The sequence below is a fragment of the Triticum aestivum genome, chromosome 6D (genome assembly GCF_018294505.1).
Source record: "Triticum aestivum cultivar Chinese Spring chromosome 6D, IWGSC CS RefSeq v2.1, whole genome shotgun sequence".
NCBI lineage: Eukaryota > Viridiplantae > Streptophyta > Magnoliopsida > Poales > Poaceae > Triticum > Triticum aestivum.
In genome coordinates, this window is record NC_057811.1 from 430,450,022 (window position 1) to 430,456,618 (window position 6,597).

Sequence of the window (6,597 nt, forward strand, 5' to 3'; positions counted from 1 at the left end):
CGTTTTGGACTGTCGACCCAAGGTTCCAGCCTGCTGGAACTTCTGCTTACTGAACCTATTCCTCATCATCAACTTAATACTGCTATCTTTTTGGCTTTACGCCCCATGCTGGCCACTATGGGACCATGGAGCCAGAGATATGGTCTGAGACAGGATTGCTTTCATGTGGAAATTCAGGTTTCTGACTCGGAGGATGGACTTCAGTTTGTTTCTGTTCCTCACTCCAACAGTCTGCCTGCTCCTTCTTCGCAGGTCATCATTCAGGAGATACCTGACAATGAGCCAGCATTACTCATGCCGCCCGACGCTGCCTCAGATGCTTTGGCTGTCTTGACCGCTGCTAATGCCCAGGATACAGACACGTCTGCTATGTCTGAAACTGCTGCTGTTATGCCTGACTCTGCATCTGAATATACTATGTCTGAACCTGAATCTGCTCTGCACAGTCTGCCTCCAGTTTCTGATCAGATCCCAGTTGATCCCGTCGCTGCTGCTGATGTGGATACTATCCTTGAACCTCAAGCTTCTAATGCTCTGCTGCCTCCTTCCAGGGCCCGCAAGGGTAAAGATCCTGCTCCCATTGACACTTCTTCGCTCAGGCATAGCACTCGTTCCAACAAGTATGACGGGTTTCGAGTCAAAGTCCATGATGAATCTCGCCCTTCAAAGTCCAAGGTGAAACCTAGGGTGGTGCCATCTATGCTGCCTCGTGTTGCTGAATCTGAAAGTAAGGAGCCGGAGTTCGAGCTGCCACCTCCTACACCCATCACCACCATGCAGACCATTGGCACACAGCTTTGTGCCATCCCTGCAGAAGAACTTACTGAAGACATGCTTACTGCAGGTGAAGATGGAGCTTCTTCGGCCTCCTCTCCCTAGTTTCCTTACCTTTGGTTAGATCATGGTTCTTTTGCATAATTGGAACGTTCTTTGCTAGAACGTCCGTGGTCTAAACTCACCCGAAAAACATTTAGCACTTTCAAACGCGATCAACTCTTCTGGTTGCACCGTTATTTGTCTGCAGGAGTCTAAAATGCAGCATTGCGACGCCTCTATGCTTAAAATCCTCTGTCCTAAGCGATTTGATTCTTTTGCTTTCGTTCCGGCGAATGGTGCGTTTGGTGGTATTATCACGATTTGGTGTAGTCACATTTTTGATGGCACGGTATTTTTGTCTGAACAATTTGCGCTTGGGGAGGAATTTTCTTCCAAACAATCGGCTATGCGGTGGAAACTCGTTAATATTTACAGACCTTGCTAGGGAGATCAACGTACTTCTTTTACTAATTGGCTCTTCGATTTGGATATCCCCTCTACTAAGGATTGGCTCTTACTCGGAGATTTTAACTATATTCGTTCGCCGGATAATCGCAACAAACCTGGAGGTGATGTAAATGACATGTTTACTTTTAATGATTTCATCCGAGAGCAATGCCTTACTGAACTACCCATTAAAGGTCGTAATTTTACTTGGTCGAATATGCAACAAACCCCCCTCCTTGAACAGCTCGATTGGTTCTTCACATCACTGAATTGGACGGCCACATTCCCTAACACTCTTGTGATGCCCCTCGGACGGCCTGTTTCTGACCATACTCCCTGCTATGTCTCCATTCAAACCTCCATTCCGAAAAGTAGACTGTTTAGGTTTGAAACCTTTTGGATTGCACATCCGGGCTTCTTCGACGTTGTCACACAAGCTTGGAACAATCCTATCAAGCATGGGAGAAATCTTAATGCGGCAGCTAGCTTGTGTCAAAAGCTTAAGAATCTTCGACATGCTCTCAGCCGTTGGAGTAAAAGTATTTCTCGTCTGAAAATTGCCATTGAAAATACAAACAAAGCCCTACTGGAGATCGATAATATAGCTGATAAGCACTCATTGACAATACCTGAGGGGAATTTCCAGCGCATCCTTAAGACCCATTTACTTCGCCTCCTACAATACCAGAAGGAGTACTGGAAAAAATGTTGCACCATTCGTTGGATTAAATTCGGGGATGAAAATTCCAAATTCTTTCAAGCCATCGTCACTGAAAGGTACAGGAAAAACTGTATTTCAAGTCTGAAATCTGAGGATGGTATTAGTTTTGAGGATCACGCGAGCAAGGAGTCCATCTTGTTTGAGGCTTTTAAAAAACGTTTGGGTACAACCACGGTTCCGCAAATGAAACTCAATCTTTCAAACATGCTTCGCTCTCCGGTTGACTTTGATAGCCTTACTGTTCCATTCACGCATGAAGAAATTGACGCTGCGATCAATGAAATGCCGTCGGATCGGGCCCCTGGCCCAGATGGCTTCAGTGGTGCATTCTTGAAAGTCTGTTGGCCCATAATCAAGCTGGACTTTTATAGGCTCTGTGAGGAGTTTCATCAGGGGACGCTAAACCTTGAAAGCCTCAACTATGGGTACATCACTTTGATCCCCAAATCTAGAGCTCCGGAATCTGTCAATGATTTTCGCCCAATCACCTTACTAAATTGCTGCCTTAAGTTAATCACCAAAATTCTAGCCAATAGATTGCAGCGTGTGATTCTGAGAATTGTTCATAAAAACCAATATGGGTTCTTAAAAGGACGTTCGATCCACGACTGTCTTGCATGGACCTTTGAGTATATACATCAATGTCAAGCTTCGAAACACGAAATCGTTCTCCTTAAACTGGACTTTGCTAAAGCGTTTGATACGGTTGAGCATGCGGCCATCACTCAGATCATGAAGAGCATGGGGTTCAACGATCGATGGATTTCTTGGTTCCAATGCATTTCCTCTTCTGGCAAATCTTCGGTGCTGCTCAACGGTGTACCGAGGAGACAATTCTGGTGCAAGTGTGGGGCTAGGCAGGGAGATCCTCTCTCCCCTCTCATCTTTGTTCTGGCAGCGGATCTTCTTCAAACTGCAATTAATGCTGCCCTCGCCGATAATCTTTTGCAATTGCCTATCCCCTCAGCTGAGCCATCTACTTACCCGGTCATTCAGTACGCAGATGACACGATAATTCTCTTGCCAGCATGTTTGCATCAAGCGATACATTTGAAAAAAATTCTCACAGACTATGCTGATTCTGTGGGTCTCCACATAAATTTCTCCAAATCTACTTTGATCCCTATAAATACCCCTGCTGACAAATGTAGTGATATTGCAAATATCTTTGGCTGTACCACTGCTAAGATGCCGTTCACCTACCTTGGTCTCCCCCTTGGTACGACAAAACCCTCTATCTCAGACATGACCCCCTGGATCTGCAAAGCCGAGTGCAAGATTACGGCCGCCATGTCGCTCATGTCTTACGCTGGCAAATTGGCTCTGATGAATTCACTTGTCATGTCCCTGGCTATCTATCCCATGGGTGTTCTCCGTCTCCCTAGAAAAATTATTGAACAATTGGAAAAGATACGGCCACATTGCCTATGGATCAAGAAAACGGATGATGGTGACAAATGTAACTCTTTGGCTGCATGGGACATGGTTTGTCGCCCTAAAGAGAAAGGTGGTCTGGGAGTTCTCAATCTCAAAGTCCAAAACGATGCCTTGCTGCTCAAACTTCTACACAAATTCTACAATCACCTGGACATCCCTTGGGTTAGTTTGATTTGGAAAACTTATTACGTGGACACTATACCGCATGCTTCCCCTCCATGTGGCTCTCATTGGTGGCGGGAGTTGATCAAACTCATGCCCACGTACCGAGGTGTGACCAAGATCCAAATTCGAAGTGGGGAGACTGCCCTCTTTTGGAAAGATGTCTGGTGTAATCACATCCTCGAGGAGCAATTCCCTAGGGCTTTCTCATATACCTTAGGAGAAGACGCATCAGTCCGCAATATGCTTACTATATCCGAAATCGGTGAAGCCTTTCATCTACCTCTCTCAACTCAAGCCCATGATGAACTTAGACTGCTCCAAAGTATAGTCTCCTCCACTGAACTATCGGATGAGAGAGATATTTGGACATGCACCTGGGGCTCGTCCACATTCAAAACCACGGCATACTACAAATTTTGTTTCCGAGAGCTTCAGGTCCACGAGGCGTTCCGTTGGCTTTGGAAAGCTAAAAGTGTCCCCAAGATCAAAGTTTTTGGTTGGTTTCTTCTGGTGGATCGTCTCAACACTCGCAATATGCTCAGCAGAAGACACTATAACATTGGGACCAACCTGGATTGTCTACTTTGTGGTGATCATGTCGAAGAAACCCTTGAGCATCTCTTCTTTCGCTGCACGTTCAGCACACGATGCTGGCTCAAGCTCAATATCACCTGGCCTGCTGCTGGAGATCGGCTACATTTGTTGAAACACCTGAAGACCGGGAATCAACGTAAAATGCTCATGGACACCTTCCTAGTTGCTGCGTGGAGTCTGTGGAAGGAAAGGAACAATAATTACTTTCGGCATGTGGCCCCTTCGGTTGACAGTTGGCTAGCCAGGTTTAGAAACGATTTTGCCAACATTGTTCATAGACTCCCTGCAGATAAGAGACACCTCATCTCTGCTATCCTAGCTTCTATCCCCTAACTATATTAACCTCCTAGCCCTCTGACTGTCCTTTGTAATTGCTTAAGACACACACCCCCCCTCTCTCTCTCCTTGTACATTTGTAACATAGTCACCCTTTTGGGTCCTTAATATATACATGCAGTAGGACATGCTCCTACTGTCCAACCTTTCAAAAAAATTGGTTGCTAGTAAAAGTGCTCCTATTGATTTCAATGATATGCCTTTGTCTACTTTGATTGAGCAAAATAGTGATGCCATAGATGTGAATTTTATCTCTTGAAATAATTTCAGTAACAATGCTTATAGAGGTAATTTTAATCCTAGGCCTTTTCCTAGTAATTCCTCTAATAATTATGGTAATTCCTATGGAAATCAATCTTATAATAATAATAGGAACACCTCTGATCTTGGGAATAATATTAAAGAATTTATCAACACGCAAAAAGTTTTCAACACTACCATAGACGAAAAGTTGAATAAGATTGATGATTTGTCTAGAAGTGTTGATAGAATTGCTCATGATGTGGAAAATCTCAAGATGAAAATTTTTGTGCCTAAGGTAGATGAATCAATTAAATCTCTCTATGTGTCTATGGATGAAAGTAAGAAGAGAACCGCTATGCTTAGAGCTAAAAGAGAATTTTTAGAAAAAAGTGTTTTCTAGTGATTACTTTCGCAAAAGTGATGAAGATCTTAAAATGATTGGTGTTTCGTCTATTGATTCCTTGTTTAGTAAAGTTAAGATTAATGAAAAAGGGACTGGAGAAGAGTCAACTTTAGTTAGAAGGCGTCTCGATGATTCGGAGGGTGACAATCTTGTTGAGGAAATTGATAAAAGTGGGTTTGGAGAGGTCAAAACTTTAACTAGTGATGTGCCCACTCTTTTGGATTACAGAGACTTTAATTATGATAGTTCTCATTGATTGATTGTATTTATTTGTTGCAATCCATGTTAAATTCGCCTCATGCCTATGAACAAAATAAAGCTTTTACTAAACATATTGTTGATGCTATGATGAAAGCTTTTGAAGAAAAATTGGAATTAGAAGTATCAATTCCTAGAAAATTTCATGGTGAATGGGAACCTACTATCAAAGTCAAGATTAAAAATTATGAGTGTTTTGCTTTGTGTGACTTGGGTGCTAGTGTTTCTACAGTTCGAAATCTTTATGTGATGTGCTTGGTCTTATCGATATTGAATCATGCTCTTTGAATTTGCACTTGGCGGATTCTACTATTAAAAAGCCTATGGGAAGAATTAATGATGTTCTTATTCTTGCAAATAGGATTTACGTGCCCATAGATTTTATTGTTCTTGATATTGATTGCAATCCGTCTTGTCCAATTATTCTTGGTAGACTGTTTTTACGCACTATCGGATTGATATGAAAGAAGGAAATATTAAGTTCCAATTTCCTTTGAGGGAGGGTATGGAACATTTTCCTAGAACAAGAATTAGGCCACCATATGAATCAATCATGAGGGCATCTTATGGATCTCGAACCAAAGATGACAAAACTTAGATCCTTGCTTTATGCCTAGCTAAGGGCGTAAAACTATAGAGCTTGTTGGGAGGCAACCCAATGAATAAAATTTATTTTTGCTTTTTGCTTTCTGTTCTTGTGCATTTGCACAATTATGCTACTGTTATGATTGGGTTTTAATTAGTGTTTGTGCCAAGTAAATCCTTTAGGATCTTCTTGGGTGATAGTTGTTTAATCTTGGTGAAAAACAGAAACTTATGCGCTCACTAAAACAATTGTCAAAAATCACCAGAACGTGATAAAATGCCAATTCTTTTTGCAGAATATTAATATACAAATTACCCTGGTCTTCCTAATTTTTTAGAATTTTTGGAGTTACGGAAGTATTCGAAATATTCAAATTGCTACAGACTGTTCTGTTTTGACAGATTCTGTTTTCTTTGTGTTGTGTGCTTATTTTGATGGCTCTGTGGTTTTATTTGATGAGTTGTTGCCATAGAAAAGTTGGAATAAAGTAGATATAATGCAAAAACAAAATATGAATTGGTTTGATACAGTACTTATAGTAGTGGGTTGCTTTCTTATACTAACGGATCTCACGAAGGTTTTGTTGAGTTT